The following is a 27,339-nucleotide window of genomic DNA, read 5'->3' on the forward strand; positions in this document are numbered from 1 at the left end:
CAGGGCTTATCCCAAACGTAGATTCATTTAGAAAATACAGCTCACTGATGTGTAACTAAAAATACATAAATATGCCCCCAAAGCAAAATCTAAACAGATGTCCCACTCTGTCCCCCTTCAGATAAAAAGTGACCCATCTCTTTCAAAGAGGGGGGAGAAGCTGGGCTAAGTAAGAATAAAACATTGGGAAGTGGGGAGAGGAAGGGCGTGTTTTGTTTTCTCCTTGAGAGACAGGAGCAAACCCTAGGAGTGGAATGCAGCCGCCTCCAAGGCCCTGGGGGAGTGTCCCTGAGACCCTGCACGTTGCTCCCAGCCACTCCCCAGAAGACAGAACAGTGAGCCTGTGCCCTCTACACCATCTGAGAACCCCCTCTCTCCAGGCAGCTGCTGCTTGCATGCACACCCACCCCCGAGGAAAGGGGCAGGGAGCCCCCCCCCCAACCCCGTGCAGAGATTCGGGGACTGAATAGGAGCTCAGACGTGGAAATAGGACAGGAAAAGAGATTTTCTTCAAGGAAACCAGACAAGCAGAGACATGGAAATATGAAAGCAGATTTTACGTCCAGAGAAATAAATATGCTAAATTGATTTCATCATAACCTCGTGTTATTCCCGTGATGGAACGTGACCCCGGAATGAGAGAATAGAAGTCAAAAGTGCTTTGTGCGGATCAAGCGGCAGAGACGCAGCGAACCTCAATCCCATTCGGGTATCAGGGCTCAGCGAGATACCGTGTCTGTGGTTGTTCAGCAGACACTGAGAGCCTTGGTCAAATACTTGGCGGTAACTGTAATAAAATGTCTCCTGGCTCAGGGCTATATAGGCCCTCACCTATATAATATAAAGTTTCTGTAGAGTAGAATTGGGAAGAAGTTTTGTCTCATTTCCTGTGTCACCCAATTCCAGGCCAACCATACATTCCTTCATGGGCTGTCCCAGCCTTGCCACCGGCCACTTTCTATGGTTCCAAACCATTTCCCTGAATCCCAGGACACGGCCAACATACTGGCCTCAGGGAGGCAGGAATGTCTCTTTCTAGTGTGTCAGTAGCATCAATAAAGACCCCTCCCTTAATCCCATACAGCATCTTTGAGACCAGGCTGAAATATTTGATAGAACTTTACTGACAGCGAGACTGTTGTGTATGAAGCATATGAAAGACAAATGAGGGTATGTCACATGATCCTATTATCCCCCACCCCCACCCCCATTCTTGAGAACCGAGGTTCTTGGTCACAAAGAAAGGTGACACAAATATAAAAGACAAAGTTAAAACGCTGTGATGCTGAGTTTGAAATAGAGAAGTATCAGGGCACCTGAGTAGCTCAGTCGGTTAAGCTTCTGACTCTGGATTTCAGCTCAGGTCATGATCTCGCAGTTTGGTTTGTAAGTTCGAGCCCTGCGTTGGGCTCTGCGGTGATAGTGCAGAGCCTGCTTGGGATTCTGTCTCTCCCTCTCTCTCTGCCTCTCCCCTGCTGGTGCGCTCTGTCTCAAAATAAATAAACCTTAAAAAAAAGAAATAGAGAAGTGTCAGTATTAACTTGTGAGCTATTTTATCTAAAATATTCCCTTGCTCTGTCCACTGAAAAGTCCACAATAAAAATGGTCAACTCAGTATCAGTGAACATTCCTAGTGCCAATATTGTGGTCCTGAAATATATTTACCACTAAAACAACAACAAAAAAAAAACATGGCTTCTGGAAAAAATGGCTGATTCCAGGTCTGAGGCAGGAAAGATAAAGAGGAGTCTGGAACACCTCATAGAAAATGAGGAAGTTACAGGGTGCCTGGGGGGCTCAGTCGGTTGGGTGTCCAACTTCGGCTCTAGCCACGATCCCTCGGTTCCTGAGTTCAGGCCCCGCATCAGGCTCTGTGCTGATGGCTCAGAGCCTTGAGCCTGCTTTGGATTCTGGGTCTCTTTCTTTCTCTCTCTCAAAAATAAACATTTAAAAAGTTTAAAAAAGAAAAAAGAAAATGAGGAAGTTATAGGGGCACCTGGGTGGCTCAGTCTGTTGAGCATCCCACTTCCGCTCAGGTCAAAATGTCATGTTCGTGGGTTTGAGCCCCGCATCAGGCTCTGTGCTGACAGCTCAGAACCTGGAGCCTGCTTCGGATTCTGTGTCTCCCTCTCTCTCTGCCCCTCCCCTGCTCGCGCTCTCTCTGTCTCTCCAAAAAATAAAAAACTTTTAAAAAGTTAAAAAAAGAAGAAAAGAATGAAGCTATGAATGCCCATTAGAGTGGTATAAACAGGATTCAGGAGCCACTCATTGGTAAAGAAGGAATAATTGGTGCATCAAGAAAAAAATAATTGCAATCAACTGAAATGCATCAGATGTGTTTAGATCCATGGGTTTAAATTACTTTTTAAAAAACCCTATGTGATGGAGCGCCTGGGCTCCATAGGTTAAACATCTGACTCTTGATTTCAGCTCAGGTCATGATCTCACGGTTTGTGAGATCGAGCCCTGTGCCCGGCTCTGCGGTGACAGCACAGAGCCTGTTCAGGATTCTCTCTCTCTCCTCTCTCTCTACCCCTCCTCTGCTCACTCTCTCTCTCAAAATAAATGGATAAACTTTAAAAATAAATAAATAAAAATTCCCTTATTTGATCATCTTTGATGGATGATAAGGGAGCAACATATTATTGAGAAATGGTTAATAAAGGGAAAGAAACGGATGTTTGTTCTGCCTTTCCTGTGTGAACTGAATTATTAGGTAACCAAATAGTAGAAGGAAGTTCTTTTAATAGATGTATTTGTACTAATAAGTGAAGAAGTGATTAGATTAGAATAACCTTTTGTGACTCCTGACGTACACTGAGCATCAGTGGTAGTTAACCTCACACACACACACACACACACACACACACACACACACCCCTACACACGTACACATGTACACCCGTGCACACACATGCACGCACTTCACACATGCGCACAAACAGTAAACATTTTATGTGCTGGCTGATGGAAGAACAGTATAGCATCTACAAAGTGCTCTAACCAAAAAGATAATAATAATAAAACCTGAACCCGATCAAAACTCTGAATCTAACTACCAATTTACAGGAAAGACAGATGACAAGAGAGCATGCTAAAGTGTACCATGGGATGGAAGGAGCAAAATCTAGACTATAAGAATCTCTATCAGTCAAGCAATCCAATTTATTCAATAAATAAAATGCAAGGTGGGAGAAAAAGGTGGGGGAAAAGTTATAGATTAAAAGAGATTTAAAAGACATCATTATTTTAAACTGAAACAACTAAACTCTAGTGTTCAGGGATGCACACATGGGTCATAAAACTTTTTCTAAAAAAGCAAAGTTGTAGTATCCATAAAACTCAGGATGAAACAAATTTTTATAAAGCACTGGAAGAGTCTGCATTTTTTGTAATATTTCTAAGACTGAGTCCCTTTATTTATTTTTTATTAAAAAAATTTTTTTAATGTTTATTTATTTTGGAGAGAGAGAGACAGAGCGTGAGAAGAGGAGGGACAGAGAGAGACAGAGCGTGAGAAGAAGAGGGGCAGAGAGAGAGGGAGACACAGAATCCGAAGCAGGCTCCAGGCTCCGAGCTGTCAGCACAGAGCCTGACACGGGGCTCGAACCCACAAACCATGAGATCATGACCTGAGCCAAAGTCAGATGCTCAACCTACTGAGCCACCCAGGTGCCCTAAGACTGAGTCCCTTGAATGCAAACAAACAAACAAACAAAATGGAAGAGATCTTGACAAGATCAAATTTAAATATTAGGGACATGACTTAGTGATGTTTTTCAAACTTTTATTGACAGTGACCTAACAGAAAATATATCTCTTATATCATGAATCAGTATACATGTACCTGTCCCAGCTCAGGATTTTCCAAACTTTTCGAATGGACCATGAAGTCAGTTTAGGGGGCTGTGACCAGCTTTTAAAAATATCAAACAGGAGGGGCACCTGGGTGGCTCAGTTACTTGAGCATCTGACTCTTGATTTTGACTCAGTCATGATCCCAAGGTCATGGGATCGAGCTCTGTGTCAGGATCATGCTGAATGTAGAGCCTGCTTAAGATTCTCTCTCTCTCTACCTGCCCCTCTCTCCCACTCATGCTCTCTCTCTTTCTAAAATAAAAAAGTAAAAAAAAACAAAACAAAACATAAAAATATCAAATAGGAAAGAATAGAACAGAAAATTTAGTCCATCCGACATAATTAAATGAAGTATGATTTTATGAAAATTTATTTCATATCTATCTGTGTATGAACATGTATATTGAGTTGCAATGTAAAATCTATTTCTTCTCATGAGAAAGTGGTCCAAAAAGATTGGATGTATAACCCCAGCTGTTTTCACAGATTGGGTTTCATTAGTCTCGATCAAGTATGCGATTGCTACGTTGAGATCAGCAGATACCCGAGCCCCGACGGCCTTCAGAGCGGTGTGGACCTGCAATGCTGCAATCAGACCCTTCCCATCCTGTCTACATTGGTGTGGAAAATTTAGTATGACACCAACTTTAGGACCCGTCGCTGGGTGAGAAGAGCTTCCGGTTTTAAAGGCCAATCCCAGGGACTTGCCACATCTATGTGAAAACAGCACAAGTTTCTGCAATCTGGTTTGGTTTTCGCCCTGGGACGTGCATGTGCCTGCAGGTACTGGTCTCCCTGATAATCTTGCAACGTGTCCAGACCCTGAATCGATTCACTCAGCTCCTCCTTTTTGCAACCCTGCCTCCCCTTTTGAGGTCCCCTACCTGGCACTTTCAAAGGGGTTTTTGGTAATTTGTGGCTGTATTTTTAAGTAAATTTACACTTAGGGGTAAGCAATAGAAACTTCCAGTTCAAAACCTTCACAGGTAGAAAGCCTCTCCTTGCACCCCTGCCTTCCAGCCACCAGGTCCTCCGGGAGGCAATAGATGTCACTAGTCTTTTCACCGCGCACCAACCACTCCCACATCTTGATGCTGGCCCAGAAAAGAGGTTCCTGAAAACTGGTTTTGCAACCCGTGGGCTTTCAACACCTGAGGGATGAGAAAGTGGAGAGAGAGAGCTGGCAGGGTGCCTTGAGTTCCATGCCTACACTCTCAAGGCATCGTTCCAGAACATTTACTACCTGTGTTGTCATTACCTATTTATGAGTCTCTCTTCCCTCCTGAATGGTAAGTCTCTTGGGGGACCGCATGGGCTCCCCTTGGCCCCGTGACAGCATCACCTTCTTCTGATCCGTCCATATCTCTGGGAGTGGCTCACCATGGCCTTCAGAGCCCGCATGCTGGCCCCTAGAAAGGAGGTGTGCCCTGGGAGCTCCCCTTGAAAACCCTGCCTGGTGCCCCTCCTACTTCTAACTTAGGACCCCGCACCACTAAGCTGCAGCTTAGTATAATCGGTCAATAATCCGCCCATCAGTCCGTTTTCTCACAGCGATCCACCTCCCTCCCTCTCACAGGTGTTCCCACAAGACTGATGGATGGTCCAGTGTCACCAGGGTCACCTGGGGTGCTGCTCCAGCAGCTCACACCTCACACACCTGGGCATGATGCTAAGTGAGCAGAGCAGACACCTCCTGGGATGAGATCACTTCCCAGGCTGTGGGCACTGGAAGGGTCTAGGCATGTTCAAAATGGATCTTATTAAGGCCAACCACAGAGCCTTGGGGACAAAGGTTAGGAGAATATCTCTGGCCCAGAGCCTGAGTAAGTGGCTGCTGTGAAAAGAGGGTCACTGATGAAGTAAGGGCACCAGCAATGAGGGAGAGAGAGAAGTCGGAGCAGGTCAGGCCCCAGCGCCATGGAGCACTCAGCAGGGTAGGGGAGAGGCACAGAGGACTTGCAGATGGACCATGGCTGAACTTCCATGAATGTCCTAGGACCATCAAGGCTAAGCCCTGGGAAAGAATGTCATGGAAAGCCGGGATTCCGAAGAGGGGCATGTAACAAAGGGCACAAGGCATCCCAGCAAAGAGGGTTGGAGCACACAGCACACAGGCTTCTTCATGGAAGAAGGAGGAAGGTTATTTAACTGTACAGTGTGGAGAGGGCCTGGGTTCAGGGTGATGAAGGTCAACTGTCATACCATACAGTCAAGAAGCAATGTCCAGGGGCACCTGGGTGGCTCAGTCGGTTAAGCATCTGACTCTTGATTTCAGCTCAGGTCATGACCTCACGGTTTGTGAGATCGAGCCCCCACACTGACCTCAGCACTGAGCATGGAGCCTGCTTAAGATTCTCTCGGGGCACCTGGGTGGCTCAGTCAGTTAAACCTTCAGCTCTTGATTTCAGCTCAGGTCATGGTCTCATGGTTCATGGGATAGAGCCCGCATTGGGGTTCCACTAGTGCATAGTCTGCTTGGGATTCTCTCTCTCCCTCTCTCTCTGCCTCTCCCCTGCTCACACTCTCTGTCTCTAAATAAATAAATAAACATTGGAAGAAAAAAAAAAAGATTCTCTTCCTTGCCCTCTGCCCCTTTCCCTCTCTTAAAAAATATAAAAAATAATAATTAAAATTGATGTATCAAGGAGCAGCACACATATAATACACAGAGGTAAGGGCAACCATGAGAAAAATCAAATATAAAAAGAGTCCAAGAGTGGCTGCTCCAAGACAGGCCAGAAGGATCAGGTGGCCCTGGGACTGTGGCTTGCCTGTACTACCTCATTTATTTAACAACTGTGCCTGAACTACGGTCATGAACATTTTACACATAAGAGAAGGATGGCTGCCGTGCCTGTGAGAGAGCTAACCATCCAAAATAGTAAAATTAAAGCATATTGGGTTATTTAAAGGTCTTGTTCTTTCCAGAAAACAGAGCCACTTCTCCTAGGTGGAAGGCAGCCAGATTCACGACATCAGTTCCCATTTCTGCGAAGCAGGTCGCTGCTCACCTCCTTCCCGCAGCCACGGGAAACCAGATGCCTGCAGCTTGGTTGCACTGTTAACCACTTAAATTAAGAATAATTAATCAGCGAGTCACTAGGTACACGACTTCTTTCAAATGAAATCAGACTTTGCCCCAAGATACTGGGCCGATTATGTATTATTTGCCTAACGTGCAGTTTTATGTGTGCACAGAGCATTCCTTCCCAATCAAGAATCTACAAGAACATTACACCTTTGTACGCCTGGCACCTACAACCCACTACCCTTTGCCAGTGGCCACACATTCACCTTCCTTCCACACAGCCCTGCTCGGATGCACTCCACTGCCTGTATGCTTTGTGCCTGAGTTTAGCTTTGACTCTTTGGTTGAGGAAAAAGAATGCTTCTGCTTAGTAAAACTCAGGCAGTGAACAAAATGTAAAACTGTTTTAATGCTGGGGGGAAAAAAAACAGACATCCGTGAAACAAAATAGAGAATCCAAAAATAGACCCAAATACATATGGCATTTTAGTTTCTGGTAAAGGTGACATTTTAAACAAGGAGGGGGAAAAACACGGATCCACTGACAAATTGTTAGCAAGGAAAAGCTGGATTCCTGCCGCATCCTTCCCTTTCTGGTGCCTCAAAGATTTAAATCCAAATTATCAAAGATGTAGCATGTGTCAAGGAGCTGAACATAAAATAAACCACAAAATTTCAAAAAGAAAGCACGAGTGCATGTTCGGAAAGGTCTTCCTAAGAAGGATATAAAAACAGAGAGGCCATAAGGTAAACAATTGGTTAAATTTAAATACACAATGTTTTTTATGGACTAAAAGCAGCCCAAACAAAGTCCAAAGACCAGTGTTAAACGAGAAAAGACAGCTACAACAATATCTGGCAGCAAAGGGCTTATGTCCTCAACTGATAAAAAGTATGTATGAGCTGGTAAGACAAAAATGACAAAACGGTATGAAAATGGGCAAAAGATAAGAACCGGCAGCTTTTAAAGAAAAGGAGTTTCAGCCATGAAATCCAAATGAATAGATATTAAAACTTACTAATAACTAGACAGGTGCAAATCAACACAAAACGAAAGAGCTGTAAAATTGGCAGACACTTAATGTTTAAGGACAGCCAATGTTGTTGAAGATGTGGGGGAACTAGGCTCTCGTGTCCTATTGTGGGAACATAAGGTGAGGGATATAAACATGGGGAGGAATATTTGACCATAGCTATCAATATTTACAGCACCTTGACTTAGCATTTCCACCAAGAAAGAGATATACTCTAGGCATATTTACAAAAGCTTGCCAGGAGAGTCTATGAGATTGGGTTCCTTATACTGTTTGTAATAGCAAAAAAAAAAAAAAAAAAAAAAAGGAGAAGGAGAGGAAGAGCAGGAGGAGGAGGAGGAAGAGGAGGAGGAGGAAGAAGAAGAAGGAGGAGGAGGAGAAGAAGAAAAGAAAAATTTTAAGGGGGAGAAAAGGAGAGAGAGAGACTAGACTGTCCATCAGCAAGAAACTTGTAAGAATAATTAAATGTCTGACGATGCCAAATGTTGGCAAGGTTGTTGAGCAAATGGGAAGTGTCCTCTTCTTGGGGGTGTGGGGAGAATGGGTGCTAATGTTTAGAAACAGTCTGGTACTACCTAGTGAAGTTGATGCACCCCTTACCCAGAAATTCAAGTCCTAGAGATATATCTTTAAAAACTGGTACACGAGCATCAAAATACTTCAATAAACATGTTCATAAAAGCATTTTCCACAATAGGCCCAAAAGCGGAAACAATCCAAATGTCCACCATCATTAGATTGGTTTTTTTTTAAGTGGGATTAAGTTACACAATGGAATTCTACTATAGAATAATGAAAACGAATACATTCAGCTACCTGCCACAACATGCATCAATCTCATAAATATAACATTGAGCAAAAGAAGCAAGAAACAACAAAACTCATGAAGTACGGTTCCATCCAACTAAAGCTCATAAACAGAAAAGTAAACCACCTTCTATGGAAATGCATCCGTAACAGTAATTTTTTTTTAAATGCAAGAAAATTATTATCACAATAATCAAGATAGAGTGACTTCTACTAGGTAAGGATAAGGCTGTAATTGAGTAGAAGTCTACTGGGGGCCTTTGGGTGGTAGCAATGTTCTATTTTTTGACCTGAGCAGGATCTAAGTCGTGTGTGTGTGTGTGTGTGTGTACACCATATAGCACAATAAAATAAGGATAAAAGAAATTCTAAATGTATTATTGGAACATCCTTATGATGAATACAATGGCATCATCAAAGAAGAGATGAAGATAGCTCTTGAAGTGCTCGCGCAGAAGATCTCTAAGATGCACTAAGTGAAAGAAGCAAGGTGCCAAAGCATGCATGGCAGAAAGAAAGTCCTGTAAATAAAACTGAAAGAATGGCACAGAGATAAGCAACAGATAACGGATATGTGCATATATATATATATATATATATATATACACACATACACACACACACACACACACGTTTATGTATAAACAAACAGGTATGATATATAGTGATATCATATATCACTATATATCATATATCACTATCATATATCATATATAGTGATAGATACAAAGATAGATAACAGATTGATAAATTATAGATAACTGGTTGATTCATGAAAGCACTGATATATGATAGACACATAAATAGAAAGATAGATAGATACTTTGATACCCAGATACCTACATGGATACCTAGGGAGATAAATGCATAGAGAAAGACCCATACATAGATAGATGATAGATAGACAGAAAGACGAGTACATCGATATAAGGATAACATAGAATGATAAAAACATAAAACATACAAAGGTAACAAATAACAGATATATTAACTCATAGATACGTAGATGCAGTGATAGATAAGTGGATAGACCCACAGATAACAGTTAGGATTCATGTGTGCAGGTTTTGTTTGTTGGGACTGGGGAGGGAATTAGAAGACAATTAACAGGGGTCGCCATCATACATTACAATATACATCCATAAAATATGACATGACATTACTTGGGAGTATACGCCATTTTGATAAATTGTTTAATATATCATTTAAAAATATTTTTTCTTCTATATTCATAGGATAAAAAAGATGGCAATAGTGTACATCAAATGTTAAAATAATAATGCCTGGTAACAGAATTGGGGACAATCTTACTCCATTGTGCTTCTCGTTTAGGTTTCCCAAAACAGCAACAATATTTTTTATTTTAAAATATGCCTGTATCGAATTAAAATATAAACAAAACAGACATACTTGACTTAAAAAATAAATAAATAAAAGGACACAGGTGGTCATTACTCCCTTTTCATTCACAACTTTTCACTTGGGTCTTTAAACAGGGAGGGGTGACTACAGCTAAGGTCCTAACTAGCTTTTTATCTGAAAAGCTGTGTGAAATGGGCGGCCTGGTCTTTCTATTCCCCTGCATGGCTGTCTTTTGCTCCAGGGCCAGGGAATTTGACAGCAGAGAACAAGTCAGAGAGGGGGCAGGCCCAGAGCCTGTCTCCGGGCAGGGCTGAGACTCCACTCACTCACAGATCAGAAGCCAAATCGAATAGCTCAGCAAACCACAACAGCATTGCTCAAATATTCATTCATTCACTTACTAGCTAAATATCTATTGGACACCTACCAAATGCTGAGATAGCCCTAGACCCTGGGAACATACAGATCAAGTGTCTTCCTATTGGGCTATTACATCATAATGGAGAAGAGACACAGTAAGTGGATACGTTATCATAAAAGGTTAGGGATTAAGAATTAAGCAAACACAGGAGACATTAACCAGAGATTTGCCTGTTTCAGGTAGACTGTTCAAGAAAGGCCTCTCTGAGATGGGGACTTGTGCACAGAGACTCAAAGAGAGGAAACAATGATGCAAAAATGGGGGGGGGGGGTGGTGAGGAGCATGCTACGTGGTAAGGAAAGCAAGCCTAAAGGCCCTGAGGTCAGAGCAGGCCCAGTGCGTTTGAGGAAAGGCCTGAAGTCCACCGTGGTTCAAAATAATAAGAGAAAATGAAATTAGGGAGGTCAGCAGGGGCCAAATCAAATAGGGTCTTTCTTGTGAGCTCTGCATTTTACTTTCTGTGTGCCATCGCAGTGACAGCCAAACTTTTATGTGACACTTGCTGGGCTTTCCAGGGGTTTGAGCCAAACGCATGCTCTCCTGAAGCACTTTGGGAGGTGTTTCAAAGACAACCACACACCACATCTCCCCTCTCCCCATCCCAACTGGATGTATCTCCCCCGTGGCTCCCTTGGCACAGGTTAGTACTTATGACGGCTTCCTCCCTCCATAGCCCCGGCTGAGCTCACTCTTCCCTCCACGTAGCAGTTCTGCTCTGCCATCACAGTCCTTATCTCATTCCACAAGAACCCCTGACGCTCCCTCTTATCAAACGTGCCGGGAGCACAGGCTGCCCTCTCCACTCAGCAGCCTCACTTCACCTCTGCACCAGGAACACAGCAAGGCAGCCTCAGCACCTCCGCATGTGGGCCAAACAGTGGTTCCCTGTGTTCACCAACTGCAAGAGACATCTCCCCGCTCCTCAAGTGGTCCCAAAGCAGCCCCTCTCCTTGGGCCAGTGTTCCTCAACCTCGACACCAGTGACATCTGAGGCTGTGTACTTGGTGTTCCTTGTGGGGACTGTCCTGTGCCCTGCAGGATATTTAGCATCATCTCTGGCCTCTCTCCAATGGATACCTGTAGCCTCTCTCCAGTCAGGACAACTCCAAATGTCTCCAGACATGGCCATCGCCCCCTGTGTGTGGAAGCCACTCCCCTCCATTGAAGAACCACCTTCAGGGAAAAGCGTGCTTCCCTGTGGGAATAGGCGTGACTCACCTCGGACTCAAAGTCCAAGGCTAAAGCTCTTAATCAATCTTGACTCCACCTTGACCTTTCCAGATTCTCTTATAGCCTAAATGGTGAAGGTTCCAAGTTTGCAAAACCAGTTTTTAGGACTCTTTTCCAAGGACTGCAAAGGCCCCCTGCCATCTTGCTGAGAAACAAGGAGTATTTAAAACCAGAGTCTTGGAGCCTCAATCAAAATGGAGACAGACAGAAATGGCCCCGTTCTCATACGCTATTCTCGAACCATTTCATGAAAAATGAAGGCAGCATACCTACACATCACACTAGCATTTATCAGTACAGTGTCTGCATAGAATATCTCTGGGAGGATTCACAGGGGGCTTGAAAGATAATTGGTTTTTTCCAAGGAAGGGATCGGACAAGGTGACTGGACAAACAAGGACAGAAGGCTTTTCACTTTCATAACTTGTGAATTCCAAACCATAGTATTATCAGTAACACTACTTTTCAAAGGGAAAAAGAGCGAAGGATTCAAAACAATGGCAACTTTAGAACCTTAAAAGGAGAGGCAGAAGTGCTTAGGACAAAGCTTGTGTGGAGAGCCTGAATTCTAGAAGGCAAGATGGCCCAGCTGTTCTGTGGTCCCAGCATGTCCTGGGGTAAAAAAAAGGAAGTAAATGGAAGCAACTTGTGTTATTTTTATACAAATATTGCAAGTCCACAGAATTTTCCCTCTAAAGGACGGATTTCAAAGCTTGGCTTTTTCTACCAGAGGACTGCAAAATCAATGTATTCATTCGTTCATTCTTTTTTTTTTTTTCTTAATTTACTTATTTTGAGAGGGAGAGTACGTGAGTGGGGGGAGGGGCAGAGAGAGAGGGAGAATCCCACGCAGGGTCTGCAATGTGAGCCCAGACCCTGATGCAGGGCTCAATCTCACAATCTGTTGAGATCATGACCTGAGCTGAAATCAAGAGTCAGAGGCTTAACTGACTGAGTCACCCAGGCGCCCCCATTCTTTCTTTCTTTCAGGCGCTGTTCTAGGTGCAGGGGAAACAGCTTTGACCAAGACAAAACCCCGGGTCTCATCTATTCTAATCCAGGGAGAGGTCAGAAAAAATGCAAAAGAAGTGAGTAAACTATAGTGTGTTAGAGGGTAAGAAACACCCAAGAGGAAGAGGACATCATGGAGGGTATATAAGGAGTTTTAGGTGCAGAGGTAGGTACTAAGGTTTTAAACAGGGTGATCAGGGCGAGAGGCTTCAATAAGAAGATGAGTTTTGGGAGCATCTGGGTGGCTCAGTTGGTCAAGCGTCTGACTCTTGACTTCAACTCAGGTCATGATTTCACGGTGCATGGGATCAAACCCCACATCGGGCTTTGTGCTGACAGTGTGGAGCCTGCTTAGGATTCTCTCTCTCCCTCTCTCTCTGCCCCTCCCCTGCTCGGGCTTGCTCTCTCTCAAAATAAATAAATAAACATTAAAAAAATAGCTTAAAAAAAAAAGATGATGATGATGATGATGGTTTTTGAACAAAGTCCTGAAGCTGCTGAAGGAGGGAAACTTCCAGACTCTGCCCAGAAGGGCCCTGTGCCTGGGCTTGGGCTCTGCTGTCACAGTCGTGAAAATCTTAATGAAGTTCGAATAAGAAGCCCCACGTTTGCATTTTGTACTGGGCACTGCAGTGTATGTAGCTAGGCCTGCTTCCAGATAATCTGGGGAGTACCTATCCATGCAAAGAGAATGGCAAACACCATACCTGGAGTTTCAAGGAGTAAGGACGCCAGGTGACTGGAGATGGGAGTCAGGACAGCGACAGGCTGATGCACCACATAACACGAGACCATCCTGAGTGCTGGGCTCACCCTCTGGGTGAGACAGAGAGCGATCTGTGGGCTTTGGGCAGGGGGTGACAAAACACGTGTTTTAAAAGGATTACTCTGGGGGTGCCCGGCTGGAGCCTGGTTGGAGCATGCGACTCTTGATCTCAGGGTTGTGAGTTCGAGCCCCAAGTGGGGTATAGAGATGACTTAAATAAAAACTTTGGGGGCACCTGGGTGGTTTAGTTGGTTAAGCATCCGACTTCAGCTCAGGTCAAGATCTATCTCACAGTTCAGGAGTTCAAGCCCTGCGTTGGGCTCTGTGCTGACAACACAGAGCCTGGAGCCTGCTTTAGATTGTGTCTCCCTCTCTCTCTCTGCCCCTCCCCTGCTCATGCTCTGTCTCTGTCTCTCTCTCGCTCTCAAAAGTAAACATTAAAAAAAATTAATAAATAAATAAAACTTTAAAAAATAAAATAATATAAAAAATAAAAATAAGAAAATGATTACTCTGGACTTTTACTGAGACTACGTAAGACAGATGGGCAGGAGTGGGATTAAGGTGACCAGTTCAGAGGCTGTTATTGCCCTAAATGACATTGGACATGGCTTGGACCAGAGTGCTCTTAGTGCAAAGGTAGTGAGAAGTAGTCAGATTCTGGGTGCATTTTGGAGCATTTGCTAGATTTTACACAGTGTGAGAGTTGAAAAGAAGAGTCAATGATGCTCTAAAGTTGGCCTGAACAACTGGAAGGATTTGGGAATGCACAAGACTGTGAGAGAAGCAAATTTTCCAGGGAATGTGAGGAATCCACTTAGAGATTTTTTTTTAAGTTTCTTTATTTTTTGAGAGAGAAGGAGAGAGAGAGAGAGAGAGAGAGAGAGAGAGAGAGCATGAGGAGGGGAGGGGCAGGAAAAGAGGAAGAGAGAAGATCCCAAGCAGGCTCCCCACTGCCAGTGCAGAGCCCAATGCAGGACTCGAACTCACAGACCGTGAGATCATGACCTGAAATCAAGAGTCAGACACTTGATTCTGACTGAGCCACCCAGGCGCCCGTCACTTAGAGATGTTTTAACTTTAAGGTGACTATTCCATCTTTAAGAAGAGATGTCCAATAGGTCATCTGTGTCAGGAGTTCAGGGGAGAACCCAACTGACAATGTATATTTAGGATTCATAGGCTCAAATGGACGAGATTTAAAGTCATGGGAGTAGATGAGACACCATACAAGCGTGCAGACAGAAAAGCAGTTCGAGGGGTGAATTCTGAGGTGCTCCTATAGTAGAGGTATGAACGTGAGGGGGAAGCAGCAAAGGGAGCCCCTAAAGCATGCTCCAAACAGAAAAATTACCATCCTAATAGAGCCTGACAGAGAAGAATACCTTTCAATATGTTGAAAAATAAGTGGCATGCAGCCCTGCAGATGCTTCCAGTCTTGACATCAATCCAGGCTTTGGTAACAACTCCCAGTTCAGACAAGCCATTAGCAGAAGAGCCGTGAACCCCAAGCCATGGAAATGACTGATTACTAATATTGTTGTGGTGGTGGTGGTGGTGAATAATTTCAAAAGAAGAAAGAGAAAGAGTGTCTGGATTTGTAGGATGACCAATGATCCCAGGTGCCCTGAGCCCGAGGCGATCCCCAGGGCACAGGATTTTGAATGCTAACACTGGAAAGTCCCAGGCAAACAGGGATGAGTTGGTCAACCCAACCTGGTATCAGTCTGTCATTCAAATTCAGTCCTCCCAGCTACTTACCTCGTGTTTTCTCATCTGTAAAAATAGGAGTAATACAGGATTGTTATTAAGATAAAACAAGAATATTGCACATCAGAATGCCTGATAGTAGGTACTCAATAAATAGTAGTTATTATTTATACTGGAAGAAAGACATCACTAGATTATGGCAAGCAAAGTATTTGGGGTTCACAATTATTTCTTAATTTTTTTAATGTGTATTCATTTTTGAGACAGAGATAGAGTGTGAGCAGGGGAGGGGCACAGAGAGAGGGAGACACGGAATCCAAAGCAGGCTCCAAGCTCTAAGCTGTCAGCATAGAGCCCGACATGGGGTTCGAACTCACAAACCGTGAGATCATGACCTGAGCCGAAGTCAGACACTCAGCCGACTGAGCCACCCAGGCACCCCTGGGTTCACAATTATGATGCTGACTTACGAAGGAACGCTAACACACGTTCATTATATTCCAGTTTAACACCATTATCGTTAAGAGGTAGAGAGGTCATGACGTGAAATAAAGAGAGGAAGCCCAACACAGTATTTGCTTCTGTCATAAACAGAATTTACACCATCATAATATTAACACCAGTTATTGACTTTCAACTTGTAGAACTGAACAACAGATAAATTATGGGAGGGGCGCCTGGGTGGCTCTGTCGGTTGAGCGTCCAACTTCAGCTCAGGTCATGATCTCACGGTTTGTGAGTTCGAGCCCCACATCGGGCTCTGTGCTGACAGCTCGGAGCCTGGAGCCTGCTTCAGATTCTCTGTCTCCCTCTCTCTGTCCCTTCCCTGCTCACACTCTCTCAAAAATGAATAAACGTAATAAAAATCTTTAAGTTGTAAAAAAAAAATTATGAGAAAGCCAGAGTTTCAAAACAAGTTATAAAGAAGCCCAACACAATATTTGCTTTTGTCATAAACAGGATTTACACCATCATAATTTTAACACCAGTTATTGACTTTCGACTTGTAGAACTGAACTATAGATAAATTATGGGAAAATCATAGTTTCAAAACAAAGTAAGAATGTTATTAATCTGGATTTTGTCAAATAAATCTATAGCTGTCAAAAGCGGGGAATGGGGGCGCCTGGGTGGCTCAGTCGGTTGGGCGTCCAACTTCAGCTCAAGTCACGATCTCGCGGTCCATGAGTTCGAGCCCCGCGTCGGGCTCTGGGATGATGGCTCAGAGCCTGGAGCCTGCTTCCGATTCTGTGTCTCCCTCTCTCTCTGCCCCTCCCCCGTTCATGCTCTCTCTCTGTCTCAAAAATAAATAAACGTTAAAAAAAAAAAAGCGGGGGGATGAAAATGGGGTAAAGAGGGGCAGAAGGCAGTAGAGGCATCAAGGTTCACAATGGGAAATTAAACACTGTCTCGTTTGTGCACCAAGAGGTCGAGATTCCAATGTTTCGCTTAAAGACGCCCGATTACAGTGGAGGAACTGAGACGGGAGTTAGAGCCATTTTGGAAGGTGGGTAAGTGGTGAACACATTTTAAAGGTGATGGAGGTGAACTAACTCCTCTCCTACTAGGATGGCAAGGCGTAAAGTGGATACAGTTAAAAAATGGTGTAAGGTTCTTGTTGGGAAATATGGAGATACCACCACAGGGGAAAAAAAATAGAAAGGTTTAAAGTTGTATCTGGGGACCGGATGAGTTGAGGCAGGAGACAACCTCATAGGTGAATCAGCACTTTCATGATAATCCTTTCTCCATCCCTCTCTCCCCTCTCCCCATTTGACTTTAATAACGTGCATTGACTCTGTTTACGAAAGCTTAAAAGTAAAAAGAAAACAAAGACTGTAAAAATAACTGCCCATTCAAAATAATTTTTTTAAAGGATATTAAGTGCTTTTATGGATTCAGCTTTTCAGAAAACTGAGCTGTTTGGAGTGACTCATTCCTTGGATGTGTTAAAAAAAAATTTTTTTTCCCTACTCCACCCAGTCCCTCCTTCCTTCTGAAGCCAGGCCACTGTCTATACACTCACTGAAAACTAGATTCTCACACTTTGATCGCACTTGAAGTATTTAGAGAAGACTGACCAGTCAACTCGTCACTGGGTACACCACTGTATTAATCTGCTTGAGCTGCCATAACAGAACATCACAGCCCGGTGGCTTAAACAACGGAAATTTCTTTTCCCACGAGGCTAAAGCAAGGTGTTGACCAGGCTGCAGACCCATCTGGAGCTTGGGGTCCTCTTCCAAGTTCATCCAGGTTGGGGCAGAATTCAGCTCCTTTCCATTGCAGGACCAAGGTCCCTGTTTTCTTGCTGGCTGCCAGCTGGGCATCACTCGGGGCTCCTGCAGCCCACCCTCAGGGGTCAGCCAGGTGGGCCCTCCATAAGCCATCTACCACAGGCTCGGCTGTTGGCTTTGGTCCAGGCTAACAGGAAAGTGCCTCTAGAAACAGAGCTCGCCTGATTTGATCTAATCCACAGATCCCACTCAAATTTTGTCAATCATCCTAATAGTATCTACTATAGGTCTAGGATCTCATTCAAGATCACACCTAACACTTAGTTGTCATGTGTCTTTAGCCTCTAGTTCCTCAGTGTTTCCTTATCTTTTGTGGCCTTGACCATTTTTAATGAGAACAGGCCAGTTACTTTGTAGAAAATCCCTGTTAACAGATCGGATGTTTGTGTGCTCCCTAAATACGTATGTCGAAACCCTAACCCACATTGTGATGGTATTGGGAGATGGGGCTTTTGGGAGGTAATTAGGTTTAGATGAGGTCACGAGGGGGGGACCTCATTATGGGATTAGTACCTTTATAAGAAGAGGGGGAGGGGCACCTGGGTGGCGCAGTCGGTTAAGCGTCCGGCTTCAGCCAGGTCACGATCTCGCGGTCCGTGGGTTCGAGCCCCGCGTCAGGCTCTGGGCTGATGGCTCAGAGCCTGGAGCCTGTTTCCGATTCTGTGTCTCCCTCTCTCTCTGCCCCTCCCCCGTTCATGCTCTGTCTCTCTCTGTCCCAAAAATAAATAAACGTTGAAAAAAAAAATTAAAAAAAAAAAAAAGAAGAGGGGGGAAATCCCTCTCTCCTGCCTGTCTCTGTCTCGATCTTGTCTCTCTGTCACGTGAGGACAAAGTGACAAGATGGGCGTCTACGAGTCAGGAAGTCTTCACTGTGATCTCAGCCTCCAGAACCGTGAAATAAGTATCTGTTGCTTCAGCCACTCAGTCTTATGGTATTTTGTTATGGTAGCCTAGCTGAGTAAGATAGTCCCACAGTTTGGATTTATCTGATATTGCCTTCTAATTACATGCAAACTCTATATTCTTGGTAGAAATACCCCAAAAGTGATGCTATGTTCTTCTAACGGCAGCCTATCAGCAAGTCCACACTGTCTATTTATCCCAATAGTGGTGGTATTTCAACATTTATAAGATAGTGTCTGTCAGAATTCTCTATGGTAAAATTAACTGGGAAGTATGTGCCATTAATTAATAAACATTTAACGCGTCGTCTGTGTGGAGACAACTTTGAAATTAGGCAAATATTCGGTCCCTCATCAAACATTCACCCACTGGATTTAGCATCCATTAATGAATCTGACCTGAATCAATTATTACTATAACGATTGCAAAATGCTTCTAGTTCCATCATTCCCTCTGCACTTATTAATTAGTATCATACTGTGCATTTTCCCTTCTTATTGATTGACTGATTCAGTATGGACTCATGGGTTTCTACTTTATTGAGCGGATTATATTTGTTACTATTGCTATTTGTTTGTTGCTCGAATTTTCCCAGACTTAGCCAGTGGAAGCTCCCTTAAGCTGATTCTTACGTCCTTATGACATACCCCGTATTACTCTTTGAACAATTTTTACTTTCTGGCACAAATATATCTTTGAGGCTCAAACTGTACTTGTTTTTTCCATATCTGGAATCAGCCATTTACCCAAAGATCCCTGGTTCCTTTTAGTGGAAAATGGTATTTAGAAACCAAGATCTGGGGGGCACCTGAGTGGCTCAGTCAGTTAAGTATCCCACTCTTGATTTCAGCTCAGGTCATGATCTCAAGGTTTGTGAGTTTGAGCCCCACATTTGGTTCTGCACTGACAGCGTGGAGCCTGCTTGGGATTCATTCATTCTCTCTCTCTCTCTCTCTCTCTCTCTCTCTCTCTCTCTCTCTGCCACTTCCCCACCCATAACCCCTCTCTCAAAATAAATAAATAAACATTAAAGAAAATAGAAACCAAGATCTGGGCACTGGTTATGCTCATTGCTACTGGGATATTATTGCTTCTACACCCTCGCAGGAGACAGAACTAAAAATACGTGAACACACATACACATTGCCTATAAATGTGTGTTTATGTCAGTCTATCTACACATACTGACAACCATGGGTTCACAAACATTTCCAACTCCAAACCATCACCACAGGGGTTTCTCCAGCCTCTGCTTTTCCACGTTTTGTAATTTCCTTCTCAGATCGTGAGAAACTGGATTCCACTGTTCTCAATCTTTACTTTTTTGGCCAACTCCCCAGTGGTAACCAATCTCCTGACCACTCGCACAGTCTCCTTTGGCCATAGCCCTGGAAGCCCCAGCCACGTTGGCTGAGCCATTGGCCCTGGTCTCACCAAACACACCAACCACAAAGGTCGAATCCTCAACCCTAGCTGTCCTGACTGGCTAATTCTTTGGCATGGGCACCACCAGTCTTGCCAGCCAATTCCCCATCCCCAATTCTACAGATCTTGTTGAGGGCGCCAGAGATGACTTTTTTAAAAACCCAGAGAGTGCTGCCATGATTAAAATTGTTTATTGCTGGTGGGGCACCTGGATGGCTCAGTCAGTTAAGCGTCCAACTCTTGATTTCAGCTCAGGTCATGATCTCATGCTTTGTGGGTTCAAGCCCAGCAGAGGACTCTCTGCTCTCAACCCAGAGGTCACTTCGGATCCTCTGTCTCCCTCTCTCTCTGTCCCTCCCCCTCCTCTCTCTCAAAAATAAACATTTAAAAAATTGATTATTACTAGAGAAGAAAAAGACCTCAGTGGAACAGAATAAATAATCCAGAAATAGACCTAAACATGCATGCATTTTATTTCATACTAAAGGTGTCATTTCTGATGAGTGGATTTACAGGTAATCCAGTCAGTGGCATAAATAAAATAGTGTTGGGGAAATTGAAGAACTGTTAGAAAAAATATGAGGCTGGGCTTATAATTTATTGTTTATACCAACATTAATTACAGATGGATCAAAGATGTTGAATAAAATATATCCACATAATTTGTGAATAAAGCGTGAATAATTTATATATCCGATCTTGGAGTGGAAAAGGCTTTTCCCAGAAGGAAAGCAAAGCCAAGGGGCTGTAAGGCAGAAGTCTGATAAATGTAACCACACAAGATTATAAATTTATGAAATTTCTCTTCGATCAATCAATACGGCCTAAAATTCACTGGGGCTGACAAAATAATTTCAAATAACAAGTGCAAAATAGAAGAATAAGCAAAAGATATGCCGGCAGCTTAAAGAAAATAGAAAGGTGGATGGGTAATCCTTCCCAGGCTTGCACCAAAGTAAGAAAAATGAGAACCAAGACAAAGCGATGCAATGCTTCTCCCATGAGAACGGAAGGCAGGGCTGCTGATCGGAGCCACAGAGGCTGGGACACTCTCCACACCACTGCCCCACACCTCACCCGTCTGGTTGAGCATGCGCATTCTTGCCTGCTGTCGTGGACTCAAAGTGCAAATTCATGAATTCTTTCTGCAAGAAAATTTGGCAATTGATTTCAATATTTAAAATGTACCGACCTGGGGCGCCCGGGTGGCTCAGTCTGTTAAGTGTCTGACTCTGGATTTCAGCTCAGGTCCTGATCTCTCGGTTCGTGGGTTCGAGCCCCACGTCACTCTGTGCTGTCAGCACAGAGCCTGCTTGGATTCTCTCTCTCTCTCTCTCTCTGCCCCTCCCCTGCTCGCACGCTCTCTCGCAAAATAAATATATTTTTTTAATTTTTTTAAATAAATAAAATGTACAGACCTATTAACCCAACCATCCCAACACTAGGAATTTACCCTAAGAATATACTTGCAAAAGTCGCCAGGTGTCTCTTCAACTCTTCTAAGATGTTGACTGCAGCCTTTTTCATAATAATGAGAGAGAAAAAAAAATGGAACCAACTACACAAGGAGCTGGCTAAACAAAGTATAGGTACATCCATCCTCTGAAGTAAAATGCCACCTTTAAAGAGAATGAGCTAGTGCTCTAAGTGCTGATATGAAAAGGTTTATGAAGACTTTATATTGTTTTTTTTTTAAAGCTAACTACTGTGAGTATAGGAGAAACCCCTTTGTATTAACAAAATTTTATATAAAGAGATCAACACAGGGGCACCTGGGAGGCTCAGTCAGTTAAGTGTCTGACTTCGGCTCAGGTCATGATCTCACGGTTTGTGGGTTTGAGCCCCACGTCAGGCTCTGCACTGACAGTATGGAGCCTGCTTGGGATTCTCGCTCTCCCTTTCTCTCTGAATCTCCCTCCCTCCCTCCACTTCTCTCTCAAAATAAATTAATAAACTTAAAAAAGAGAGAGAGAAATACAGATTTGCAGCTACTCATAGACTTTTTTTTTTTTTTTTTTCTAATTTATGGAGGCTACTTCAAGACCATCTGAAACAAACATAGGAGGAAGGCGATACCCGTATTCTGATCTTTCCCTCAGAGCTGGGTTCCTTCGGACTGAAAAGCTTTAATGCGGTGGCCTTTGAGGAAGGACAGTTTTGTCTCTTGCAGTTTGAGGTATAATCCAGAGATGCCTCCAATTCTGGACTTTTCCTACCCCATCTGGTCCTTTTCTGCTTGAAAATGAGTCAGCTCCTGCCTGGACACATCTCATAATTCAGGTCCACAGGGGAGCCTGGGTGGCTCAGTCGGTTAAGTGTCTGACTTCGGCTCAGGTCATGATCTCACAGCTCGTGAGTTCAAGCCCCACATGGGGCTCTGTGCTGACAGCTCAGAGCCTGGAGCCTGCTTCAGGATCTGCCTCCGTCTTTCTCTGCTCCTCCCCTGCTCACACTCTGTCTCTCTCTCCCTCTCAAAAATAAACATTTAAAAAAAGAATTCAGATCTACAACCCCTTATCCACAAATGTGAAACCCAAAAAGCTCTGAAAAATAAGTTTTACTGTAGCTCATTCCTGTAACTCCATGGCGGTGAAACTCGACCTAAATTGGTGTGGGTTATTTTTAATCTCTATTTATCCTTGCTCGTGTGAATAACCATGCATTCCACTGCAGAAATAAGAATATGCTTGATTATGGGTTGCTATCCCAGACTCTGCTGGGGAGTTTTGTGCTACACTCTATAGTATCTGCCCTCTTAACTTCCTAAATTTAGAAAAATTTTGAATTCTCCACAGCATCTGGCTCCAAAGGGTTTGGACCTGTACCTTGCTAAAAGCAGCAACGTGCTGCTAACTCACCCTAAAATTCTGGTTCTTTCCAACTTCCATTCCCATTATTATAGGCTCAAGAGGAATCTGTATCTGCCTTCCTGGCTCTCTCGGGCAGTGTTTTACCAACTCTATTTCCCCAGCATGACAAGGATCTGCCTCACTGGCTGGTGCCCAGATACCAAGTTGATGATACATTATTTTGGACCTTTATTATGGCAGCCCTCCACTCCTGGTTCTAATCTCTATGTATTTAGAATAGTCTAAAGTGCTATCATCAATACGACACCAAATGAAACGGCTCAAGCAAAGTAAACCTTTATGTTCACATGACGTTTGGGGGAAGCGATTCCCCGTCGGTGAGAAGCTCTCTTCTGCGTGGTCATCCAGGGACCCAGGCTGACAGCTCTGGCCCCCGAGGTTACTCTGGCCTCCACCTGCTCACCACCAGCTTGAGAGAACTCACCTAAAACATTCCTCGAGGGAGAACTGTCACCTAGAGATAGCCACACCTAACTACAAGAGAATTTAAGGAATGTAGGGTAGCCCGAGAATCCTTACCAGCTACCATTAATGAAGAGCCAAACATTCCTGAGCACGCTCATTCTAGCCACGAACAAGTCTGGCTAGATTGTTCTTTGGGATTTTTAGGGATATAAACTATGGCAGAAATGGAAGAGGGGGGACCAGTGATCATCTGTTAAGGGCAGGGCACGATTTTTGGGTAAATCTGGAGGACGGTGAAATGAGAGCCAGTGTGGTGCGTGAGGAATATGAACAGAAGAGGAAGCCATTAGATATATTACTTGCTGTTCCTCCTTTACCAACCTCTAAATGTTGAAAAACCCAATAGTAGGGACCTCTGATCTGTCCTGAACTTCATTCTATTCTGTCTACATGTGACTATAAAACCCATGCATAGATCTTTGATTTCCAAAAGCTCAGACCTGACAGCTAAACTCTTCTAGCAACTCTTTATCTTCTGAATAAGTATCTAATAAATAAATATCTGAATAAATATCTAAGAGGCATCTCAGGATAAAATGCAGTTAGAGAGACTGGCTAATTGTTCCCTAAATCCTCATCTTATGCACCCAACTAAGCATTTCCTGGCTTCCCATGATGCTAGATGAAGGCATAGAGCCTAGCAGATCACAAGATAGAAAGGGCTTAGATTCATGAATAAATGCATAAAACATTACTCTCTGAATACCCGCATTGAACTGCTTTGTGAACGAGAAAAGAAAAATCTATTGTGTTCAGCCATTCCTATTTTAAAGCTATTTGTCCAGCAGCCGTTAGCCTACCCAGGCTACAGACGTCCAAAACTGAACCTGACTCTCCTACCCAAATTCCTGCCCCCACCCATCTCCTCTACCTACTGTGGTAATTCCTTGGTAAGTGATGCCTTTCTCCATTCTATTGCTCAGAACAGAAGCCTTGACTTCTCTCCTTTCCTTACCCACACATTGAGTCCACAAGCAAGGGCTCTTGGTTCTCTCTGTATTATTTCAGTTTGACTACAATAACAAACCCAAGCTCGCAGTGATTCACAATAAATATTTATGGCTCACACACGTCTGTGACTGAGCTGGGCTTCGCTAACTTTGGTTGAGTTCAGCCCAGTTTGGCTCCAGACTGCAACGCAGGTTTGGGTCTGCAAGCCATGCTTCTCATTCTGAGACTCAGAGGGAAGAAACAAGGGATTCCTGGAACATGCTCTGTTTTCATGGTGGGAGGGGCAGCAGCACAAAAGAGAGGAGAGCAACTTCCCATGCCTCATTGAAATTGCAGTCATCATCTGTAATTATACTGGTTTTATTGACAGTTTCCCCTATTAAGATGTAAGTTCTATTAGTGCCTGGCCTCTACTAGGCACTTATAGGTTAAATTCATGTTAAATGAGAGCATTCTGGGAAAGCAGTTTGCGTCTAGGCTGTTAAGGATCTTGAAATGCCCTGTTTGAGAGTCTGCACTTTCATTCTACAGGCACTGGTCAGTCATCAAAGGTTACTGTAATTGTCCAGATCAGAGGATACTTAAGGCCCAAATTGAGGCAGAGGGACTAGTAAGAAGACGGTTTGGGGTGCCTGCATCAAGAATCAGTAGTAGTAACAACATTTATTAAGCGCCTACAGTACTCCCAGACTCTGTGCTATCTTCCTAACAAGCCAAGCAAAATAGGTGTTACTATACCAGTTTTGTATCTATCTACAAGGGCAAAACGAATTTCGGAGAACTTGTATAATTTCCCCCAGAATCACACAGCCATTAAATAAATGGCTATTCTGGGATTCTAGCCAATCCCCAAGTGCAAGAAATGAAGCCACGTTTCTAGTTAAGGTCATTATTTAGATGATGTCCTTTGCTGAAATGCATAAAGGTTTGACCGCAGCTTTGGAGACCCTGTGAGAAGCCCATAGTGCAGTTAAGTGGTTCTTCATGAAAACAGAAACGGCCGCTGGCTAACTTGCTGAATAGGATAGTTCTTAGAAGGCTGTGGGGGCTCACAGTCAGTGACGGCCTGCAGATACAGGCTTCATAAAAAGGTCAGGAACCCAGGGGACTTCCAGAGAGCTGGGCCACAGGAATGAGTCATTCATGCATTCTTCTGACACTCCTCTCCCCTCCCTTTTTGTTCTGTTTTGATACAGTCCCCACTCCTGTTTGTACTCTTTGGTTCCACTGGTTTTCTGTTTTCGACAAAGTCTGGTTAAGCCAGCTCTACCTCCTCCCCCTACCAAAGCCTCACCTGTCATGAGATTTTTTTTTTAATATTTTAAAATGCTTATTTATTTTTTGAGAGAGAGAACAAGAGGAAGGGCAGAGAGAGAGAGAGAGAGCGCGCGCGCAGAGGATCCAAAGCGGTCTCTGCACTGACAGCAGAAAGCCTGATGTGGGGCTTGAACCCATGAACCCTGAGATCAGGACCTGAGTTGGATGCTTAACCCACTGAGCCACCCAGGCACCACTATAATGAGATTTTTTAAAACAAGGTCCTCAGCAGTGAAGTACTTGTCTGTGGTCAGAGGTAAGTGAGAAAGGAAGGGGCCAGAATGAATGCTTCTAGTTCTTCACTCCTTTTACCACCTCAGGCTGCCTCTGCTTATAGAACAATCAACAGTAACTCACTGAGTTTCAGCTGCTGTAACAAAAATACCATAGGCTGGATGGCTTACATAGAAAACTTATTTTTCTAAGTTCTCCAGGCGGAGAAGGTCAAGACTAAGGTGCCAACAGATTGTCTCATGAAAGCCTGCTTCCTGGTTCACAGACTTCACTCTCTCCTATGTGAGGACTGCTCTGTCCTCACATACAGCAGAAGGGCCAAGGGAGCTCTCTAGGGTCTTCTATGAAGGCACTAATCCCATTCACCAGGACCCCACCCTCATGGCCTAATCACCTCCCAAAGGTTCTATTTCCAAACACTCACTGTAGGGACTAGGTTTCGATACAGAAATTGGGAAAAACACAGTCTATACCAGCAAGGGGGGAATTTTTCCCTTACTAACCCACCACTGCTTTCCGACTTTCTTCTTTTCAAAGTTCAACCAAAACAAGCCCTTTACACCCAACATGCCAGAAACTTTTAAAACATAAGGCCTTCTTGTACCTAAGACGTTGAAAGCATGAGAATGGAAATCGCTGAAACACCAATGAAGATTTTAGGAGCCCTCAGAAGACTTCGAGCTCTAAGGACAGGACAACACAATAAAAAGGAAAAACAAAGAAAAAAAAAAAAAAAAACTAGATTCCAGCCTTTCCATACCTTGGCTTGGAATCCTTCGGCTCCAAGCACACTCTCCTAAAGGGGAGACGCAGAGGTGGTGGCCATTGGTGATATGTGGGGCATCTAGAGGAAAGGGGAGAGGGACGCACTTAAAACACGCGAGAACTGGAGACCCTGGTGCCTCGTGGGGTTGGCTCTTCCGGCTGAGTTCACAACACTCAGAAGCAAGTTCTACCCCCTAGGGCCGACCCCGCCTGCAGGCCTGTCGGGGTCTCACCGCCTCGAGCCCGCTCCAGGGCTGCGCACGAGAGCGTAACAGGGGCTCGTGCACACTCCCGAAGGGCTGTGGGTCCCCGAGGCGGTGCAAAGTCGCTCCCAGAGGCGGACCTACGAGGCGGGCCCAGGCGAGCCGGCTGGCGGGAGCCGCGGGCGAGGGCGGATGAGGCCGCCACGCGGACTGGGCTCCGTTCCGCCCTCCGCAAAGTTGACTACAGCAGTACTTATTAGCGAGGGAAACGTACAGGCCCCGACATCCCTAAATCCTCTCACTCGGCGAGTGTAGCAACTGAGCGCCTGTCGCGTCCCAGAACTGTGGCCGGACACCGCCAACCCACCTCGGGACCCCGGCGCGGGGGCGATACCACTTGCCGCGTACTCGCCGCACAGGCCGCGCACGCGCCTAGAAGCAAGCTACGGTGGCTCTGCTGGGGACAAATTATTCACGTGCTACTGTTCTGCAACCCCAATCCGAAGAGTGTACATTGGCTGGGACAGTTTGGGAACGCGGCCACGGAGCCATTTGCGGAAGGGGACTAATAAATGGCTTGGGGAGTAGGTGGGGTAAATGCGTGGACAGGCGTGAGGAGACAGAAAATTCAGTCTCCGCGGCCTAAGCACTGAACTGGGGCTGGGAGCCCACACTCAGAAGG

At 44.4% G+C, this 27,339-nt stretch overlaps 1 long non-coding RNA gene across 4 annotated transcripts; it reads right to left on the reverse strand.

Annotated features, from left to right (window-relative positions):
* Positions 1-1,101: 1,101 nt before the first annotated feature.
* Positions 1,102-27,246, reverse strand: LOC106965572 (uncharacterized). Of its 4 annotated transcripts, none has more exons than XR_008293262.1 (4): positions 26,450-27,246; positions 15,279-15,293; positions 13,459-13,595; positions 1,102-1,505 (listed from the first exon to the last, which is right to left on the reverse strand). It is a non-coding gene; the product is annotated as an uncharacterized LOC106965572 (long non-coding RNA). The 4 variants fall into 4 exon arrangements; XR_008293263.1 differs by lacking the exon at positions 1,102-1,505 and adding an exon at positions 11,001-12,352; XR_008293265.1 differs by lacking the exon at positions 15,279-15,293 and having other exon boundaries at positions 13,459-13,567.
* Positions 27,247-27,339: the final 93 nt, after the last annotated feature.

Source organism: Acinonyx jubatus, chromosome E4, assembly GCF_027475565.1.
Source record: "Acinonyx jubatus isolate Ajub_Pintada_27869175 chromosome E4, VMU_Ajub_asm_v1.0, whole genome shotgun sequence".
Classification (NCBI taxonomy): Eukaryota; Metazoa; Chordata; class Mammalia; order Carnivora; family Felidae; genus Acinonyx; species Acinonyx jubatus.